At 37.2% G+C, this 23,635-nt stretch overlaps 1 pseudogene; it reads right to left on the bottom strand.

Moving 5' to 3' along the window:
- Nucleotides 1-22,923, bottom strand: part of LOC138809305 (alpha-1,3-mannosyl-glycoprotein 4-beta-N-acetylglucosaminyltransferase B pseudogene) — a 39,385-nt pseudogene extending 16,462 nt beyond the window's left edge.
- Nucleotides 22,924-23,635: the final 712 nt, after the last annotated feature.

The raw sequence follows: 23,635 nt of genomic DNA, 5'->3' as shown, positions 1-23,635 counted from the left end.
AACAGTATGGAATTGGAAATCTATGCTAAGAAAAATCAGATTTTTAAGCAGATGTCTTCCTAAACATGATTTCTTCCTGCTCTTGAGTCTTCCCACTAGGCTATAGGGAAATATTTCAACAGAAAGATAGGGCAAATGCTTTCTCAGGCAGTGAAAGATGCTGATAGGATTCTCTTAATAGTAACCTTCTCCCCAGTTACTAACCCAATCTGGAGGTGAGAGAGACAGTTAAGCAACACAATTGATACCTTGATTATTAAGTATTTTTCCCTTTTTTAGAAATTATAAATTTTTTCTTATAAATTATATAAATTTTTCTGTTAGCACCCATTAAAAATACTAAATGATAACTGGGTACTGTGCTACATACCTTTAATCCTAGCTACTCAGACGGCTGAGACCTAAGGATCTCAGCCAGAGATTGGATGCCAGGCTGGGCAGAAAAGTCTGTGAGGGGTGTGGCTCAAGTGATAGAATTGGTGTTCCACTTTGAGAAAAGAAACCAGTAAGAACACAAAGTCCTAAGTTCAAGACCTAGTACTGGCACCAAAGAAAAGAAACTATTTAATGACCACACTCAAAAGCAATATTTTTCTACACCTCCCCCAACAGATACAAAACCTCAAACCCCAAAGATCATCAAGAGTACATTTTGATAAGGAAATTTTAGGATTCTGAGAGCACTCTACTACCATTTCTTATCTGAGTCCCAAGCCATCAAATCAACATTGTCACCATAAATCAGCGATTATTTGTTGACCCAATGTGCATTGAATACTGGCTGTGTGTTCAGCAATAAGTATTAGTGGGGGGTTAGGAGACAAAAATAAATCAGACATGGTCACACTTCTTATAACTGCCAATCATGAAGATAAATCAGTGTACAGTAGGGCAGAGACATGAGAGACACACACAGTGCCAGAAAAATTGAGAGATATGTTCAGCTTTAAGAATGGTACCAAGGAAAGTTTCCTGGAGAATATGGGACTTGAAGAAAAGGTAGATCTGGAAAATGGCAGAGCACCCAAGACCAAGGGGGAAAAAAAGAGTCAAACAAAAGCAGAAAGGTGGAAATTCACTTATAAATCAAGTAAAGAGAGAAAACAAGCAGAATTCCAGACATGTGAATAAGCCCTGAAAATCATTCAAAAATATCAATTGAGCTTTTTTTCTTAATATATTTCTGGCATCCTCTCAGGCACTGGGGCAATAGAAAACAAAACCAACTAACCTCTGCTCCCACAGAGTGGTATTCTAGCTCGGGGAGATGTACCTGGACAAAGATAAATGAATAATGAATGCTTCATATAGTTTTAAATTATATAAGTATTGGTGCACAGAGGTTTTAGAAGGTGTTTAATGAAATTCATTTGATAAGGCACCTTTTGAGCCCATGCTGAAAGGCAAGTGAAAGATAAATTAAATGTCTATCTCAAGGAATTATAATCCAAGCAGAGCCCCTGAGGAAAAGTGTGTTCAGTATGTATGAGGAAGTAGACGCTATGGTGGCTGGACAAAAACAAATGGGAAATCTATGCACTTTAGAGAGTTGGCCTAGGAGGGGAGCGGCAGGCCAGATCTGCAAGGTTCTATTAAAGTTAGAACTTGGGGATAAAACAAAATGTCAGAGTTTAAAAGCAAAGCATTGACATGACCTAGGTTACATCTCAGGTTGGATAGGGTGGCTTCTGTCTGGAAGACAGACAGGAAGTGGTAAAGAGGAAATTGGAGCAACCCATTAGAAGATCACAGCAACACGTGGAGAGAAAGGAGCAAACAAGAGATAATGGCAGCATAAATGAAGAGTATTAGATGACCTAACTTGAAGACTGTGAGGGCAGAGAAAGGTGAAAACAGCTTTTTACGGGGTGATTACTCTTTGTCTGAATTGGCCAAACATTCCCCTCTTTATTTAAAAGAGCTTAGCTTACACAGTAGCAAGTTAATTTAACCTGACACACAGCCATAGTGTTGAAAATATCTGAGTAGCAAAGCTAGCTGGGATTGCTCAGAAGTTACAGTTATCTATAACATGAGCCTCACCAAGAAAGTGACTATATTTTAACTAATTTGACTGATAGTCTTAGTAATATTGTGTCCAGTGCACTCTCTCAGCCTGGATCTTCTCTATTCACAGCTTAAATGGTTCCCAGTTTAAAAAGCTCATTACATTCTTCTACTTCTCTAGCTAATGCGAACTGTTAGGAAGAGTAATGCAGTCATTGTATATAACAGCCACATCTTGGCTTCTTTTCTCTAAACACAGCATTAACCTTCTGAGGAGGGGTAGGGAAGAACAGATAAGGAATTTTGTAATTGCAGGTGGTGTTGGTGCTTTCAGACACTCAAGCAGCAGCACAGGAGTGGCCAATGGCCATTTCATCCCCATTTCTAGCTCTAGGTTTGTTAGCTCCATATCCTTCCACATGTTCAGCTCCCCTGGCTTAGTCCTGGTTTCCTCACCTTCTCCCTTAGTACATCTTCCAGGCACCCCTCTGATTTCTACTGTTTCCACATCTCCTTTCACAAATTCATTTTTATTATTGACACAAGTTGTCATGTCATGGGAGCAGAGATTGCCCTGATGGCTCAGATATCTCCACAGTCATATGCTTGGTAAAAGTTCTTAAAATCACCCTGGTAAGAGTTCCTTCAGCAGAAACCTCAGGTCTAACAGAAGACACAAAGGAAGACTGTTTCCAAATGCCTGCAGCAATCTCTAGGTCAGTCCTTCTCTAACAACAAAAAAAAAGGGGGGGGGGAGGAAAAGTATCCATCAACATAATGCGATGAAAATTGCAAGGTGATGTGTCAGAAATAGCAATACAGGTCAAGCTGGCATTTGTTGTTACTGGAGCTGATGAACTGCTATTCCTCCCTTGTAGCTGCTTTTGATCCTCTAGGAAAACTAACACTCTTACCAGTCATTATCTTTAGAGACCAACAGAATATAAGAAATTTTGTCCACTATGAAATGATGGTCCCATTGCAAAATAAAGATGACCCTTACTCTCGGTATGGTACGTTGTTATTGGCAAGCAGCAATTATTCACATAACTGCATTCACAAAAATACTTCACAGTGGTGTTTCTCAAACTTTATTATACATGTGCAATACTTGAAGATCTTGCTAAAAATTAGATTGCAATTCAGAGGATTTGGTATGATCTAAGATTTTGATATTTTGAGTGAATTTCCAAATAAAACTCAACGCTGTAAATTTTCCAATCACATTGTGTATGGCAAATTATTAAATCATTTCTTCAGCATTATATTTTCAATCACTCTGTATTTTGTTTTGTTTATTAGACTAAACTATTTTCTACTAGACTCAGATTTTAGACAGGACCTTTATTATCCCAGTGTTTGGAAGTTCTCTGGTGATAGTATCTCAGATTTTTGATGTTTAGGTTTATTCTCAATGGTAGCTTCATTCCTTAGTTTATCATTCATACTTTTTTTACCCATTATCCTAAATATGTAAGTCATTTTGCTGATTCATTGAGTTGAGGAAATTTTCTTTCTTGAACCCTTAGAAAGTTAGTAAACAGATTATTTAAGAGATTCTTTATTTCAGGGCCAGGCATGTTGGTGTATGTCTATCATCCCAGATACTTAGGAGGCAGAGGTAAGATCATGGTCCAATGCTGACCAGAGCAAAAGTGAAGACTGTTTGGAAACAAACTCTAGGCTAAAGACCAAGAGTATGGTTCAAATTAGAGAAAATTTATATAGCAAGTATGAGGCCCAGATTGGTTAATACTTTCTGGAAAGAAAAAATAAAAAGCTATCGTTTTATTTGTTCATTTTTAGAATGAGAGCTATGGAAAATCATGGAAGAGAACATAGAAAAAATGTCACCTTACATTTTTATTCAGATCCTGTAATTTCAAAGAAAGCCTTTGACGAAGGATTGATTTTGATAATTTCCTGCATTCCACTTAACATCACCTGGAGCCAATCAAGAGGAATCAGAATATCTAGCTCTGACATTTGGGTGTGAAGCAAAAACAACACCTTTATATTTTAAACTTCAGTGTTTCTGAAAGTGAGAGGTTGAGAGTCTGAGAGGTTGAAAGTTCTGGTTTTATCCATGCATATGAAGAAGGAGCAAATCATTGTGTCCACAGGGAAATTTGAATCCAATTGGCTGAGCTGGTGTTTCTATCTAAAACCTTTCTGATGCAGAATTGCTGATCAAGCCAGTTTGCTTTCCAGATAAACATCCTCTAAAGTCTGTAGTTGAAAAGATTCCATTTCCTTAAAACCTATGCCAATTTCAAGATTATCAATTTATTTTCAAATTGCAGAGTTGGGATGGTATTCGAGTATGCAGGAGGATATATTGCTCAATTGTCATTTAACTATCCATAAATTAAATGTCTGCATAAAAAGGAATGCATTTTACAATTTTCAAATTGAGGAAAGTTTTATGGGAAGATGTAATGAGAATAAGAATGTATTTTATGCAGGAAGAAAGGCTGTTTGACATGAAGAAGCATAGACATGGATTTAAGAGCCTAGAATTGGAATAGTGACATCCTAAAAGATGCCTTTAGGCACAAATGCACCTAGTTAGCTCAAAAGACCATCACTTGATCACACCTGACTTCTTGGAATCTCAAAGATGCTGTGGTCCCATAAAAGAGAGGAGCACCTCAGATCTAGCCACCAAAATTGGGCATATTATTGAAGGGAGCACCACCTAGAGCAGAGGTATTGTAATCTGGTGGTGAGAGGCTTAGAGTCCCCAGGCAGACCAGTTGAATTGTAGTCCACAGACTACCTGTGTGACCTTGAATAGGTATATAACTTCCTCACACCACAGTTTCTAAGCTACAAAATAACAATATATTTATGAAATAGAGTTGTGGGCATGAAGTGAACAACATCTGTATGAAGTGCCTATCATGCCACATGGGTGAGCATAAATTATGTTTATTAAGTAAATGGGCTGTAATACGGTAAAGTGGTATAAGTGGGCATTCTCTTCCATTCATGTGGCCCAGTTTCAAATGCCAGCCCTTGGCACTCTACTGGGCACATTACAAATCTACATGAAGATGAAGGTGCTTACATAATGAGTGATCTTGGAGAATTTACTAGCCTATTTGAAACTCAGTTTAATCAGAGTACTTCCCAAGTTTGGTTTATGTTAGCTCCCTACCCCTTAATAGTCTTATTATTAAATTATTACATTTGATAAGCTTTAACTCTATGAAAAATAGTTTACACAAGAAAAGGGCAAAGAAAGAAAACAAAACAAAAAGCCCTATAGTGTTAGAGGAGCAGTAATCTTCCAGGTTAGCATCTACACATTAATCAGCCCTCCCTGGACACAGTCATTCATCAATTATGACTCCACAGTGCTGTCATGCAGCTAATATTTGACTATTTAGTGCACAATAATAATCTCTTTTTACTGCATGTTTCTTAACACACAGTACATGATGATAATACCTTCCATTTATATAGCACCTTAATATTTTGCAAAGCCTTTCATATCCATTATTTTATTTAACTTATAAGAGGCGTATTTGTCTTTGAAAAGGCAGCTTTGAGGAAATTTCCAAATTTGATTTTTATATCTTCACTGCTACCAAGGGTTGTCATTGAAAGCAGAGTGTTCATTAATGGTTGTGTATGTGTATGTTTTGTGTGTGTGTGTGTGTGTGTGTGTGTGTGTGTGTGTGTGTGTGTGCTCTCAACCACTTGAGCTACAGCCCCACTTTCAGTATTTTTGGATATATATATATATATATATATATATATATATATATATATATATATATATATATATACAGAGAGAGAGAGTGGTTAATTGGAGATAGGAGGTTCAGGGACTTTCCTGCCTCAGCTGGCTTTAAACGATGATTCTCAGACCTCAGCCTCCTGAGTAGTTAGGATTACAGGTGTGAGTCACCACTGGCGCTATGCCCATCAATAGTCTTATTAGGGACAAGGCTGTACTCACTATATCTCTGGATGCTTGATGTAGAGGAGAAGGCCATCCTGCCATGAAAATAATCTACATGATCTCACTTTTTTCTGCTTCTATCTGGTCCCATATCACCTACTACTTTAAAAAACATGTCTGGTTACATTTAATCAAATTCTATGTTTTCACACATTCCAACTCTCCATGTATTTACTATTACTGTGAGTTATGCCTTCCCTGAGCCTTGTAAATCAAACCTCTATATGGCTTCCTTACTTAATGTTACCCATAATCCTTCAGTCACCTCCCCTTTCAAACCTAAACTTAATCTCTTTGCCTGGGATTTACTAATTTTTATTTCTTGATTACTTAGGTGTCTCTTTCACTTTACTGAAAATACTATCTACTGTCAAAAGGGATCTGAAGCACAGGAAACCGAAGGTTTCAAAAGGGAACCCAAAAGAGATGGCTTCCCAGGGCTCCCTCTTGCTGATCCTCAGCTTCGGAACTCCTTCTCACCCATATTGTACACAATCTACAATAGGTCATTCGATTCAGAAAACTGTAGTCTTTGTATCACTCTGTGAAGAGAATGTAAACTGTTCCCGGGGACAGAAGCAGTCAATGGACAATTTCTTTACTTTCATAAGGCCAAAATGTTCCACGTCAGATTTGTTGAATTCTCTGGGCACTCCGTAGGTCTGCCACTCCCTTTCCTGCCTTCTAATCTTTTCAACAAGCTTAGTTTTTCTTTTTTAACTTAGTAAACAGTCATATCGTGTTCTTCCATCTGTCTTAAGGTTAGCTTGTTTAATTTTAATAATAGTATTCACTGATGTAATTATTATTTATCTTACAAATAAGGAAATTAAGAGCAAAGACAAATGCCTCCAGGAATTGACCCTGAACACCTGAGTCTAGAATCTGTTCTTCACCTTGACTCTATTCTGTCTCTCTGTTCTTACTATATAGATCACCCGCATCCAACTTCGGAAATGTTCTCCTTAACATAACCTTGCAACAAAGCCACTATAATGACTCTACCCATCCACCATGTGGCAGCAAAACAATCCAAATCATTATCTTTCAAATTATTTTGGAAATATATTCTTTTAAAGACTAATTCCTCAATCTGTTTATTGACCTACCAAAACCCCTCTCATTCCAATGCTGAAATTATATGTCATTCTTCTATCCTAATCAAATCTTAAGCATTTGTGTTATTCATCCAACATCAATAGTTGGCAGTCTGTCAGTATTTAAAAGAAAAGAGGTAACAAATTCATTGAAAATAAACCTCAAAGACATAATATTTCTGTACTCTTCATACAATGTAATTTTTGCATTAATCCTCATGAGTAGTATATAGGCTTCAAAATGGAAATGTGTTGCCTAAATTTGGAGGAAAATAGAGATAAAATAGAAAATAAAAATACACAGAAGACACAACAAAACAAAGTAATTTGAATCTTTTCTCTCTTGGAAAAGAAAGAATAACTCTTTGGGAAGACAATTTGAAGAGAAATGAAAATGCACAGCTCCACTTAGTAACCTCATTTTCTGGGTCTACTAACCTAGTAGTAAACTCCTAATACATACCTACCATGTACATTGGCCTTCCATCTTTCCATTCTAGACTTTTGCATTGTTTTCATTCTTTTGTAATGTCTAATAAATTACCAGCAATGTACTGGCTTGACATATTTTTTTATCTAGAGTACCATATGATCCATGAAGGATGGTAAATTTCTGTCAAAATAATTCACCCCCATTGATTTTGTATGCAATCAGTTTTGCATTTTATTATCCAGTTCTGTAGGAGAAAAAAAATAAAAGGTCAATCCTTCCCTATTTTTCAATTCCTCCCTGCCAATATCATTGCCAAAGAGTATAAAATGCCTTAAGAAAATCTTCCCTAGCTCCACCTATATCTCACACACACATGCAAACACAAGCGTGTGCGCGTGCGCACACACACACACACACACACACACACACACACACACACACACACACCCCATGCATCATGCTACTTGAGGAGCAATTATCTTTCCTAGATGCATAGAAAAAAATATGGTTTGTGTGTCTAATTCTCTTTTAAAATTGTTGGTTTTGTTTTTAGTTTTGGAGAAAGTCACTATGTCACTCCAGGCTGGACTGGAGTTCAATATGTGACCTGCACTGGCCTCAAACTGGATCCTTCTCCTCAGTCTCCACGTGCTAGGATTAAAGATATGAATCATCATCACCAGATTATTAATTCTTTTCAATACATAAAATTAAATGTTTCTAATGTATCTAAGCTAGTCAGTAAGAGATGAAAATCAGTTACTTATAGCCTGTATTTAAGGCAAGATTGTCATTTGGTAATGAATTTGTGAAGAGAGAAGTCACTTCAAATATTGTTTAATAGACACTCTTAATAAGTTCATGAAAAGATTAAGGTAAAATGGCTGTCTATAAAGAGAAATGTCCTTGCCTGGATCACATGTATGTGTATATGAATATGAACTAAAAATACATTAATACTTGAAAAAATATCTTACATTTAGCCCTTAAGAAGGCAAGAACTCCTAAGCAGTAGAAGAAAGCATACACCTAATGATTATCTATATTATTGCATAATTGTTAGTTCTCAAATACTTAAAAGTAGCATTAATTTTAAAAATAAAGAATATGTTGGGCTGGGGAGATGGCTCAGTGGTAGAGCGCTTGCCTTACATACATGAGGCCCTGGGTTCAATTCCTCAGCACCACATAAAGCAAAAAGAAAAAAGCCAGGAGTGGCGCTGTGGCTCAAGTGGTAAAACGCTAGCCTTGAGCTGAAGAACTGAGGGACAGTGCCCAGGCCCAGAGTTCAGGCCCCACAACCAGACCAAAAAAAAAAAAAAAAAAGAAGAATAGGTTTTGTTTTCAAGAGGGCTATATTTTTTTGTTTTCTATTGTTTTTAGTTAATGTTCTAAAATCATAATTTAAAGGAAGAATTAATGACACAGTATGTTAAAAACAGTATGAAACAGTATGTTAAAAAGAAAAGCTATCAGGCTACATAAGTAAATAACATTCTCTTAGTTTGTGGGGGGGAAGTATATTTTTTGAAACATTTAAAGACCAGTATCAGACTGGGGGCATAGAATGTGGTGTAGGTGACAGAGCACCTACCTAACCAAGCATGAGCCTTCCAACACTGATACTGCCATTAAAATAAATAAATAAAAGGATTTGGTACCCTGCATCTTGTATATACATTTGTCTAATTTGGGGAAGGGAAAGGAAATAACAAAATGTTGAAACAAGGACACAGGATGACCCACTGCAACAAATGGTACCTACAAGACACTATATTGGAAATTAACTTTACAACTTGGTGCGGGTGTGTGTGTGTGGGGGGGTAGAGATGAGGGGTGACAGAGGGAAGGGATAGTGGGAGAACAACAATGGAGGGTGTAACTATGCTCAACAAGAACTGTACTCATTGCCTTACTCATGTAACTGTATCCCCTCTGTTCAGCATCTTTACAAGAAAATAAAAGTTTTTTTTAAAAGGAAAAAAAAATGTAGGACTGTTTGGTATTTCCTAGTTTTTTGCATCTGGATGGACTGTTGCCTGACCCAAAAGAACATCTCTGCAGCACAACAACATGGTACTAAGCTCAGTAATGCCAACCAGTTGTTAATGGTGGGAATCTGAAGTAGCATAGGAAAGAGATTAGAAAAATAGATTTTTATATTTATTGAAAAAATATTCTGGTGTTCATTAGTAAGATGCTTTCCCCCCTCCTTGCTAGAGAAATGTATAAGGAAAAGTAGTAGAGTAGAGTTGGAAGCAAGTTCAGTTCCATTCTACTTTCAGACACTAGATGCTTTCTGTAGCATACAACCTCCATCTGGAAGCCATAAAGTCCACACATCAATCAAATCTAATGCTAGACTTGATCCTCATGTCTGTGCCCTTGCTGTCACCCATCCAAATCAAACTTCTGGTTAAACTGTGCCAGTCAAACTGTTCTCTAATAGAAAAAAATCCAGGATACCAAATATTTTTTCTCAAATATGTCATAAAATGATGAAAATATTCAATAAGGGTAGCTTGATTCAACTGCTTTATATCACAATCATTTCCTTAAGCAATGACATATGGAAAAAAGAAAAAAATTGAATGACACATTTGAGAAGTTTTAAATTTCAGTTCTTGAAACTTTCACAAGTACTTCAACTTTTTTCTAATCACCAACTTGGGGAAACATGTGACCAAAAGCCCTAAGTTAAACCAAATTTAATCTTAATAAAAATTTTCCTTTTTATATGAAGAGAGAATTATCAGCTCCTGGAGCCAGAGTCAATTAAAGCATATTAAAAACATCCTTGTGTTTCCCTAGCCTTATGTTAGGTACACTGCTTTATCTGCATGCTGGATTGTCCCAACTCACAGAAGTTTGTTAGTCCTATTTTTTTTTCTGCTTGAAGGAAAATAAAAGAAGGAAAATGGGAAAAGCTGTCCTAAAATCTTACATGGTGTGTGAATCCACTTAACATAATTGTAATGCCCAATTAATCTTAGTATCATGAGTGATGAGTCCTTTCTCCAGGTGTTTCTTCAAAAAAAGACAAATTTAGTGCCAATGTTTGATTATTGTTTTAAATTAACTGTGACCTAGCAAAATTAATGGGGAAGCAAATAATTGAACCAAATCTATACCCTTAAACATTCCCTGGTGCCATCAGAGCAGTAGGCTGAACCTCCTGAACACCAAATATTTTAGGTAATATAAGGAACAATGATTGAATTCCATCATTTGCATCCTTCTTTATATTGTGATTTGATGGTATCTCCTGCCATCTACTGATAGACAGAAAAGATAAAAAATACATTTTCTGAATCACTTGGCCATTGTACCATAGATGATCAATACTATGTCTTGTTTGAATACAAAAAATAATAATCTTATATATCAGGATTTTCCAGAAACTAGCAAATGTGTTTGCTTCCAGTGAAGAACTTTTGGATGCAGTCACATATTATACTCAAAGACATTATGGTTTAGAGAAAATATATTACTGGCTTTGGAGTCAGACAGTGTTATAGCCTGTTCATCCAAGGACATAGAATCTTGCTCTTAGTTTAGGATTCTTATTCTAAAATAAAAGTATTGGGGGTGGGGTACATGGCCTCTCTCCTCCAAGATGTTCTAAGTTTTATGAGATATTTGAATCCTTGACAAATGCAATTCCAAAGTATAGTCATTCATAATTTTATAGATATCCCCATTAGAAACTAGACTGCCACCCTTTGGTCATAGCCGGAGCCTTTCACCAATCTTTGCAGCAGGCTCCTCCCTATGTTGCTTGTTATAGTCAAGTACTGCATATCCAGCCTGTCCCCAATATGCAGCATCTTTAGGGCCCATCTGCTGATCTCCCTTATGTTGACAGAGCCTTCTTCACTAGGAAATACTCCATTCACTCACAAAATGAGCATGTGAAGAGAGATTAAGCCCTTGAATTTAAATGGCTTTGCCAGCTACTCTGCAGCTGACCTCAACTCCCAGCTGAGTGATAGATATATTTAATTCGTTTTCTAACCTTTGAGGAACAGTCAGTCCAATGACGCTTCACTTATCTGAGGGTCACTTATCTGTTAACTTCAAATGTCTAGAACACCACTGAGAACCAAAGACAGGCAAGAAAAGGCCTTGGAGAAATGTTTTTAAAGGTCTCTAAAAAAGCAGAAATGCATGTCACCAAACACATTCACTAAAGTTCATGAATTTGACTTCAGAGAGTCTCTTCTGCCCCATTCAAAGACATACATCATCAATATAAATAAATTTCAAAGCTTTGCCATGTTGAACTTTTAGGATGGCTATTTAGAAGCAAATTAGACCCAGGGCAAGACTATTAGAGTCTAGGTGGCAGCCGAGAAGTGGCACCCCCGTATGTGAGCGTAAATAGGAAAATGAAAATGTGCATTATCTTAACTCAATCTTTTAAGAAAGCAAGGAAGTGTGTAATTCATTTTTGTAAGATTGGTATTTAAAATGGTTAAAGTAAAACGTGGTCAAAAGCCTTGAAGAGTATGTTTTAGATAACAATTCACTCCACTTTCTCAATTCAAAATTATTTTAGAAAGATGGGCTGTTCCTATAGAGTAAGAAAAGGGGGAATATGTTGGAGTGGCTTACACAGCTAGGTTCTTCCTTAGCCAACGGTTTTCAATAACCAAGTCCTTCAATTCAAAGTTGTTGATTTTCCAGTGAACTCCCTAGTCAGCTGGTCATACCACACCCCCAATACATGGATACTTAAGGAAATAACGTATCCAACATATATTTTTCTGATAGTTCAATTTCTTCTCTATTCCCACAATGTCCCTAGGGCTGGCCGAGTGATAGAGCTGTATGTTCTTCTACAGAATGTCCCCTGGGCCAGATCCCTATTGTCAGATTTTTACCTAGTATATCATTTCAAGCTCCAGCTTGCTAAATGTCTGGGATTCACAGTTTTGAATATGATCTTCTCCTTCTCCTCCCCCTCCCCCCAACGTTTGGGTTTTGCCTGATCCAAATTCTCTCCGGGCTCTGGGTCTGAACAGTTATGCAAGGCCAATCAGGTAAGTCTCTCACATTTCATCTTCGCTCTCTCCATTTATTCTGTCGAGTGAAGCAAAAATGTGTCAAGAATGAAAAAAAAAACAATAACGTGTACCAGATTGTAAGAAAAAAAATAGGAGTATGCTTCTGCCTCGCTCAGATTTGCCCTTTTACTGTCATGCTCTGGGTGTGAAGAGGCGCAGCTTGGGAGGAATTTGGCCTACTCGGTAAAGGTCATAAAAGTTTCCAACAGAAAGTGATGACTCATGTTCCATACATCCTGATATTTCAGAGTGCTCAGGAAAAAAAAATGCAATCTTGTCCAACACACCCTTTCTTTCCATCCTTTTCTTGCCAGTTCATAGTGCTTGTGAGTTTCACTACAAAGGGAAGTTCAACAGCCAAGGTGAGGGAAATCGCTAATGTGAACAAAAGTTCAACAGCAGGGCAAGAAAAGGCAGGCCTCTCTGAGCCTTGTGTTTACCAAGGAGACAGGTTTCATCCAAACACACAGATCTTGCTCCTACAAATATGCGGCTCAGTGTTTTGGCATCTTTCAAAGCAAAGTTTTAGAAGCTGTCTTCCCTCTCCAGTTCTGTACACACACATATGTACGCACACACAAACACCAGCTTTGAAATCGCCTGGTATTGTCTCAGAACTTGAAACACAGCCAGCATTTGACCTTAACTTTCCAACACTTCAGGAAGCAGGAATTCTCACACCCTAAGACCTCTTGTTAAACAAGCCCATGGAAATGTCTCTCTGAAAGATGCTTAATTGTACATACTGCATGCACGTCATCTTCCCTTCTCACTGAAAACACACAAGGTCACGCATTCCAAATCGTGATCTAGCAATCAAGCCATGTGGCTACATAACAAACATACACAGTTTGCAAGTCCAATTTACCAACTGCATGTGAATCTAGGAAACAACTAGAGGGCATCTGCTTCACAAAGCTGAAGAAGAGAAACCATCAGCTCCAACCTTTCTCTGTTCCTGTAGCATAGCAATCAACATTCAAATCCAAGAGAGAATGAGATTGACACACTCTCACCCAGTCTTTAAGACTTAGCTTGGGAAAGGCAAAGATTCTTAATGAAGGGAACCATTTAGTCAATCTAGAGTGGGTTCAGTATAGTCTCTCAAAGAAAATAAAGGTGTTGTTATCAGATAAATAAAAAATAGGTGCTAGGTGGGCAAAACTCACCTGTTAACTCAAAATAAGAAGGTAGAATGATATAAAAACTGGGTCTTGAGAAGTTGGTCAGGCTACAAAAGACCTGAGAACATTTAGCTGGTGTTGTAAGCTCTCCTACATATAGCAGAAGGTACTCCCCAAAATAAGAAAATAAATATTTAAAAATAGATATGAGACCAGTTAACTTCACTGTCTCAAATTTATATTATCCTATTAAGGAATATAGAAAGACAAAAAAAAGGATCTCCTAAGTATCTATCAATTCTCTGTAAAAATGAAAAGTTGACCAGGAAATTTAATTCAGAAAGTTATAGGTCTGAAAGTATAGCTCAGCAGTAGAGCAGTTTCCTGGCATATGTAAGGGCATAGTTTAGAGTCTCTGCACTGCTAATATTAATGTGGGAGGGGGGGCGGTGTTTGTATGTGTGTGATTTATTTTTGTGCTGGTACTGGCTTGAACTCAGGACCTGGGTACTGTCCCTTAGGTTTGTATCAAAAGTCTGGCACTGTACCACTTTTGCCACAGCTGCACTTTCAGCACTTCTGTGCATGATCTTTCCTGCCAGGCTGGCTTTGAACCCAGATCATCAGATTTTAGCCCTTTGAGTAGCTAAGATGTAGCTAGGAGGCATGTCCCTCCAGCACCAGGCTTTATATATAGTATATTTTAATTGGAAGAAATCTTTACAGATCTTACTTACTCTATGCAGAATTTCTCTGCCTCTACCAGATCTTGTAGCTTTTGCATACACACATATAGTTCATCATTGCTCAGCTCTAATAAGCAGAATGTTCTTCCTTAGATAGAATAAAAATCTGCTCACCCTTGAATCTCACATAATGATACTAGTTCTGCTGACTGGAACTACATGGAAAAAAGAGAAATACTTTAAATAATTTACATTTCACCTGACAGCCTTTCAACCATTTGAATCATGGCTACTTGATGATGATGATAGTGATAATAATAATGAGTTATAATAATAATAAACAATAATTGAATCCACTGACCTTAAGTTTCTTTAAACAATTTGTTATGGCAATTTGCTGATCTTTCCCTATTCTTTTAGCTCTCCTCTGGGCAGGTACTAGTTATGCAGACCCTAATGTAATTATTACTTTTCTTCCAACTTGTTCCAGAAAGAGTTCTTGTGGCTGAGTTCCAGTTTGTCAATGCCCCTTTAAGAAATATGCCCAAAATGAAACACAGCACTCCAGAGTCAGAAAGCAAATGTACTGCATTCAGCACACTTCACAGATAGGCTACCATATGTCACTAAGTGTTTCGGGATCTGCCGTCATTGAGGAGGAAGTACAAGACTGCAGGGGAGTCAAGACAGAGCCCTGGGTTGCATTCCAGTACCATTCAGTGTGAAATAGACCCTAAATAAGGAAAACAACAGATGCAATGTGCTGCTTCTCATAGAAAACTCTTCCAATATGGGAATATCTTATCATAGGCACATCTAATGTTGCCTCACACCCCCTAGGGGAAGTTCCCCCCAGAATGTGTTAGAAGAGGAAACTGCCTTGAAAGAAATTTTTCAGTCACATTAGAGCTGACAGAAATCAGTCCTAATGTCAGGACTGGGGATGTGTGGGATCTAACAAGGAACACAGGCCAGGTGTATTCAATAAGCCATCACAGCCTGTATAGAAAACTACTTCCTAAAGAGATGCTCTTGGCACTGAGGGCTTTTACCTACTGCTAGTATAGGGGTAAGACGTGGGAATTGAGGTTGGGAAGGTAGCAGGTGGTAATCAGAGGCAGGTTTTGTTCACAGGATATCAAAAGTACATTTCACAAGTTCCATGCATTCCCTGTGTCTGCCAGAACAAACAACATATAGGAACCACCCTTGATTTGCAGTTGATCTGTAAACTGTCTGGCTCCATGTGATTTTACAACTGTTTCTGTTAATTCAGAAATTTATAAATCTAGCTCAGGGAACATCTTGTACATTTATGAAGCATGTTAGAGATTATGGGTACTGCAGCTAGGGAATACATTTACATTTTCCCAACACAACACCTCACATTCCTCTGTTCCCAAGACACACACAGGCACATACACACAGGACATGGTTCAGCATGTTTGGGGTTTTTTTTTAATATCCTGGCATACTTATCCATTTTCCAAATCACAGCAATAAAAATCCATGCTTCCTACTTAGCCCAAAGTCTATTCCTAATCCTTGTTTTCTTACTATTGGACATAGTGATATAATAATTTTTAAGTAATCAAAAGAAATTTCAAAAACAAAATTTTTCAATTCTTATGTACACATTACACACCAAGAAACCTTCAGTCAGGCTTGAATCATCATTAGTTGCATTTGAATCACTGTGTGATCTGCTATGTGTTTCCTTGTTCTTAATTTTGTGAAAATATGCCTCCCAAAAAGCAAATGGGACCCTAAAAGCAATGTAAATGCTAATATGCTTAATTTAAATGATACTGTAAAAGTTTAGATTTGTTAAAAGGCAGCATGTCTTCAGCAGGAGTTGAGTGTCAAGATGGGGAAAATGCACCAAACATCTGCAGCACAGTACTGAACTCCAGGTTTCCTAAACAGTCACAAATTTTCCTCACTGGTTGTTGCCTCGAAACCCTGTATTGGTAGATACTAAGGTCTACTGTTCAACTAGCTACTTTGGGAACTGTGGCTACTGTTTGTTCACTTGATTTTGTTTTGTTTTATTTTCTTAGCTGTACTTGAACTCTGCTTCGTCAAAAGAAAAATAAATGAAAGCCCTGCACTGGGGACTCTGATTACCCATGATGACACATTGCTTATTCAAACCTGATTGGGGTTGCAGCATTTCTTCTCCAGTGACACAGCCCTGCTCCCGATGAAGGGTGTGTCACACTGGCTGTGTGTCAGCCTGGAAAATACCTCCAGGTGTCATTCAAGAGAAGCATGCAAGGGTCCCCTGCAATTCTAAATTCTTCTGTCATATCCTCAGATCTAATAGATCTGGAAGATGCAGTGTTGCCCTTATAAAGACACTATAAATAAATAGAAACTAACATAGGTGTGTCCTAGCTACATATTGGAAATATTTCTACATAATTATAATAACTGTAAGGTATACAGAATCTCTTCAAAGATGAGCAACATCTTCTAGGAATTTCCCAAACCTCATCTTATCTCTACATAAATAAAACTATACATTAAATAATTTAGTGATGTTTATTGTAGCCAATAGCAGGACAAGTAAAATTCTTGCTGATCTAGGTCTTACACATGTGAACAAGTATTAAATAGCTTTGATAGCTCTGCAAAAATTCTATAATTTTCCCATCTTTGAAAATGAATGAGGTAATAGAAACAATTATTAGAGGTTTGGATTATTTGGTGCAGACTTGGAGGCCAAAGGTCTAGATCTTTGAGTGGTACGTTGATCTTTCATGATGTGTTAATTTGATGGATAAGTTTTAGTCCAATCTAAACCCAGACTGATAAACGAACATGTTGAAATGAAGGTATGAGTCACTGGAATACAAAAACAGTTCAGATATGGCACAATTAACATTGCCTATACTTTAAAAGTGTTGAAAGTAGATTTGAAGCACAGAGTTCTGCCAGAGTCAAGATAACATGGAGAGATTCTCACATATGTGGAGCTAGGAGAGGAAGGGAGTCAACATCTGTCATGCAGTGTGAATTTCCAAGGGGCAGACTGGAGCCCCTGGGATTGACTCCTCAGACCTTTCCCAGGAAAAGCTAATGTCCCTAACAGAATGTGCACATAGGGGAACTCGGGATAAGTTCTTAGGAATCTTTTCCCAAAGGAGATTGCATGGAAGCCATTATTTCACTGCAAATGAAGAAGACAAATCTTTCTATTCAAAATAGCCCAAATATCCACACTTGGTATTTCCTAACTGTAGCTTCATTAAATCAAGTTAACGTCTGCTATTTAGGCCACTTTCAAATTTTAATAGCCATAGCAACAATACTAGAGATGAAAACTGTGCCACACCAACATACTTAGGAGGGATAGAAGCAGGGGAAAGGAGACTACAGGTCTGCTTCCTACAGACTGTGGGAAGAGGATAGACTGGGAGACACAAGGCTTGGCTCTGGCTCACTCTCCCAGGTCATTGTACATTTTATGGCAAATCTTCCAACAGTTTCTTTGCTCTTTCTCATCTGTAAAATGATGTTGATGGTAACCATAATAATATAGATTACAATCATAACAACCCAGAGGAGCTTATTAGTGATGATTTAGTTTAACCCTCGTATTCCTGTGGCTTAAAGTAAGATCATACCATTTCCAAAGGCCTAAAGAGGTTTAGTAATATCCTTGCCAGGTAGGGATAAGCTTACTAGAAAATCAATGATATAGAAGCTTCAGAGTACCTTATGTGACTAGGTTTCCCCACACACTCACACTCCTCTATATTTCATTCTGTATTCTGTCTTATAGAGGGGTTTGTTAAACTGTGTCAAGTCAGATCTTGCAGAAAATGTATTTGCCTCCAATGCAAGCACCAGTATAGTTGTGAGTCAAGTGAAAATTCACAGCCTGAAACCTAATTCTTGTAACTGACTCCCTTTTTTAAAAACTTTACTGGTTTCCAAAACTTTCTAGATCTTTTTCCAAGTCTTTCCATTTCCTAACAAATGGGGCAATGTCATTCTTTCTGATGGAGGCATAGAATTCCATTGTGTATATATATCACATTTGCTTGATCCAATCATCTACTGAGGGGCATCTGGGTTGGTTCTATATCTTAGCTATGGTAAATAATGCTGGATAAACATAGTTGTGCTGGTAGCTTTAGTATAGTCTTGTTTGTGATCATTTGGGTAAATGGCCAAAAGTGGGATTGCTGGGTCACAGAGGGGCTCTATGTGGAGTCTTTTGAGGAACCTCCATGATACTTTCCAAAATAGTTGAACAAATTTACACTCTCATCAACAATGTAGGGTTCCCTTCTGGCCACATCTCCTCTAGCATCTGTTGTTATTAGAGTTCTTGATTATAGCCATTCTAACTGGGGTGAGGTAGTATCTCAATATTTGCAAAACTAGTATATATCTGAGACAAGAAGAAAAAGTCAAATGAGATGATGTTAAGTGAAATGAACCCCAAGATAAGGACACAAGTAGTTTTCCTTTCTTGCTATTGTTTCTAACATATTTATAATGTACCACATGATTTTTTTGTTGCTTTGCATGTCCCTCCCCCACGGTTTAACCCCTGTTTTCACTGTATTTGATGTTGGTATAATTTGGGGAGGAGAGGGAAAAAACAAATTGTTTAAATAGGGATACAGGTTGACCCATTGCAACCAATGAGATGTATAAGACGCTATGTTGAAAAATGAACTTTACAATTTAGGTATGGGGGAGTGTAGTTGTGGAGATGGGAGGGAAGGAATGGGAGGGAAAAAACAGAGGAGGAGGCAACAATGCTTGATAGGAAATGTACTCATTACCTTGCCCATGTAATTGTAACCCCTCTGTACAGTATTTTCACAATAAAAAATGTATTTTTTTAAAAAGGTAAAATTGCATATAATCACACACAAAAAAAAAACTTTCTAGATGACAGAAGTCAAAAGTCAGAGGTGAAAACCCTAACCATGGATCTGTATTTGGAAATGAGACCAAAAGGAGGTATTAAGGCTACATGAAGTCCTAATGCCCTAATTTTAAGATGGGGCTCTAATGTAACAGAACTTATGCCCTTAAAAATCATCCAACATTTTTGAGGATCCTCCATACTGCTTTCCAGAGTTGTTGAACAAGTTTACATTCCCACCAACAATGCAGGAGGGTTCTCCTTTGGCCACATCCCCTCCAGCATCTGTTGTTATTAGATCTCTTGATTATAGCCATTCTAACTGAGGTAAGGAGGAATCTCACTGTTGCTTTGATTTGCATTTTGTTTATGGCTAGAGAAGTTCATGTGTCTAATGGCCATTCTTATTTCCTCTTCAGAGATGTGTCTCTCTTAAAAGAGAGGTAGTTGTTTCTTTGAGGATTTGTTGTTGGGGGATTTACTGTTTTGAGTTCTAAGTATATTTTAGATAGGAGGCCCTTGTCTGTTGTATGGCTAGTGAAGATCTTCTCCCAATCTTGCTAGCTATATCCTTTGCCATGCAGAAGCTCTGCAGTTTCATGCAATCCCATTTGTCCTTTCTTTGATTTGTTGTTTCTGATCTCTATTAAGAAAATTTCGGTCTGTGTCAAGGAGCCCTAGAGTTTCTCCTATTCCTTCCTATAATATTTTCAAAGTATCTGTTTTGACTTCAAGGTCTTTGATCCATTTGGAGTTGATTCTGATGCAGGGTGATATATAAGGATCTAGCTTTAGTTTTCTACAGGTAATTAACCAATTTTGCCAGCACCATTTACTGAAGAGGCTGTCTTTCTTCCATTCTATTTTTTTAGCTCCCTTATTAAAGATTGGGTGGCTATAGGTCTGTGGGTCTGTGGGTTCATTTCTGGCTTTTCAGTACTATTCCATTGGTCCTAAGGTCTGTTCTTGTGCTAGTACCAAGCTGTTTGATTACTATGGCTTTGTAGTAGAGTTTGAAATTTGATATTGATATTCCTTCAGCACTGTTCTTTTTGCTAAGGATTGTTTTTGCTATTCGGAATCTTTTATTGTTCCATATGAATTTTGGGGTTGCTTCTTCTATTTCAGTGAAGAATGAGGTTGCATTTGAGAGCTCTATTGCCTTCCAATAGAAGAGGATATTCTAGTTTTCACTTTCCTGTGCTGTTCCAGTCCAAGAGTTGTGTTTTTTTTTAACTTAGAAAATATCATCTGTAACTAAGATCAGAGTATTGGAATCGCTGATTCCTATTTATTTGTTACTGCTTCTGGGCCCTCTCAGTAGTCAAAGCTTGGTTAGAGATAACATAGATGAGTGTGAATATATAAATATATAAATATAGAGAGAGGGAGAGAGAGAGAGAGAGAGAGAGAGGGAGAGAGAGAGGGAGAGAGAGACCTTTGATGCTACTATTGTTACCATCAAACTGACATTCTGGGGTACAATTTTCCCTTGGTAAATATGTACAACTCTTTCTTTAAGTGAAAAAATATATCTTATAATTATAATCCTAGCTAGTTTTCTCAAGCAATGAACACACAAAGCTTTTAACATTTCTAATTTGTACCACCCCAAAAAAAATCCTTAAAGTAAGAAAACATGCTAATTTCCCTTTAATATTTGTTTACCATTAAATTTTAGTTAATATTCACTGATAAAAATGGAAATATTGTCTTTAGATACTTGGTGATGGTTCATAAATTTGTCTATGTCTGCTTCTGTGTCCTACAATCTTAACTCTCTGGAATGTATATTATTCTCTGTGTATTTGCATAAAGGTTATGTGCTATCAAAATTCAGTGAAATTAATATAGCATATATTATTGTTCAAAATAGAAGTCTTTTGCATTTAAAAAAAGAATGAGTTTGGGATACTAATAGGTATCACATTTAATTTGTAGATAGCCTTTGGCAGTATTGCCATTCTCACAATGTTAATCCTCCCAATCCAGGAGCATGGGAGGTTTTCCACTTCCTGAGTTCTGCTCTAATTTCTTTTTTCAGGTTTTTAAAGTTTTCATCATAGAGGTCCTTCACTTCTTTAGTTAACTCCTAAGAATTGTATTTTTTGAGGGCTATTACAAAAGGAATTGCTTTCCTGATTTCAGCCATGCTTTTCTCATTATTGGCATATTGAGAGTTAATTTTATTCCCTGCTACTTTGCCAAAGTTTTGAATCAGCTAGAGTAACTTGGGAGTGGAGTCTATGGGGTTCTTTAATGATCCAGCAATCCCACTTCTGGGCATTTACCCAAACGATCACAAACAATGCCATACTAAAGCTACCAGCACAACTATGTTTATTGCAGCATTATTCACCATAGCTATGATATGGAACCAACCCAGCTGCCCCTCAGTAGATGAATGGATTAAGAAATATATATATATATATATATATATATATATGCCTCTGATATATATCTATGCCTCTGATGGAGGCATAGAATTCCATTATATATATATATTTATATTTATATTTAAAAATAAAATGAACATATATATAAAATGCATGTGTGTATATATATATATATATATATATATATATATATATACATACACATTTAATGGAATTCTATGCCTCCATGAGAAAAAATGACACTTCCCCATTTGTTAGGAAATGGAAAGACTTGGAAAAAATTATATTAAGTGAAGCAAGCCAGAGCCAAAGAAACATAGGTCCCATAGTTTCCCTTATTGGCAATAACTAATATTCATCTAGGATAATCTCACCAGACAAGCAGAAAATGTCAAAAGCTATTTACATATGACCATATAAGATGATGCTAAGTGATATAACCCCAAGATAGGGACACAAGAGGTTTTTTCTTTGTTCCTATTGTTTTTAATGTACTATGTGACTTTTTTGTTTCTTTTGTATATTCTTTCCCCTAAGGTATAACCCCCGTTGTCACTGTATTTGATTCCGGTGCCCTACATCTTGTATATCCATTTTTCCAATTTGGGGAGGGGAAGGGAAATAACAGAATGATGAAACAAGGATACAGACTGGCCCATTGTAACAATGTAAATGTTGAAAAGGAATTTTAGAACTTCAGGGGTGGCCGGGAGGGAAGAATTGAGGAGGTAGGGAGGGAAGGGATAGTAGGGGAAAAACAAAGGAAGGGATAACAATGCTCGATAGGAAATATACTCATTATCTTACCTAACCCCTCTGTACAGTATCTTTACAATAGAAATATTTTTAAAAAAATTTTAAAATCCAATATGGCTATCAACTCTCTACTTTAGGGAAGGGATTCATCATCAGAAACAGATTTTCACACCTTGATCATGGACTTCTAGACAAAGAACTGAGAAAAATGAAAGTATGGCACTTTGCTATGGCTCCTGAGGCAGACTCCTATGTCTGTCTCAGAATTTTTATATCTCAAGTAGTAGTATTGCTTGTGCTTTTTAGAAGGTTATTCCACGCATAATATCTTTGATATAATCAGGACAACATCTCTCTGACCCTGATTTCATATCACTTCTAGAAATCAAAATCTTCTTCCCATTTTCAGTAAAGCAGTAGATCATTAAATCTTCAGTGGCAGTAATTCTACTGTCAGTTGTTTCTGATTTGCTAAAGAGATGCTGGGCTTCCATGGGCATGCCACTGTAGCATCCTTGATCTTCACATTTTGGTGTGCATGAAATAGCTGGCAGAAGAGAGGATCATGACTACATGCAGAGACATTGCCAGTTCAGTGCAAAAAGTATTGTCCCTTCTCCTGTACACGATACAATTATCACAACCTTCTCAGAAAGAGCAATGAATAAAATGGCCATCAAGTTAGAAGATTGCCTTGGATTCAGTAGAGGATACAAGGCATGCATCTAACATATAATCAATACTTTTCATTTCTCGCTGATTCCTTAGTTTTTATTTCAATGACTCTAATTCCATCATTCACAAACATGTATTAAATATCTACTAAGTTTCAGAGGTTCTCAGGGATATGACAGTATGGTTGGCAGAATCATAAAGTAGCTGGAAGAAATCCTATCATTGGTCTACCTGCCCTGTATAATCTCCTTCCATTGATTGTGGTCACCTGTTAATAGAACAACACCTGTGTGGTTGCTACATTATGTAGCAAAAGTGAAAAATATTTTGCAAATGTGACCAAATTCCCTAGTCACTTGAGTTTATAGTAATCAAAAGATTATCCTGGGTGGCCTGGCCTCATCTAGTATAAGGAGCAGACTTTCATTCAGTGCTGGGAGAAATTCTCGTAGCTAGAACCTTAAGTAGTCTCTAGCAAAAAGGCCCTAATCCCAACCCTGCTGACAGGAAGAAAACCTTCAGTTTTACAACCACAAC

This window comes from Dipodomys merriami, unplaced genomic scaffold, assembly GCF_024711535.1.
Source record: "Dipodomys merriami isolate MVZ:Mamm:240054 unplaced genomic scaffold, mDipMer1.0.p SCAF_49, whole genome shotgun sequence".
NCBI classification, from domain to species: Eukaryota; Metazoa; Chordata; class Mammalia; order Rodentia; family Heteromyidae; genus Dipodomys; species Dipodomys merriami.
This window is presented reverse-complemented; position numbering and strand designations above follow the sequence as displayed.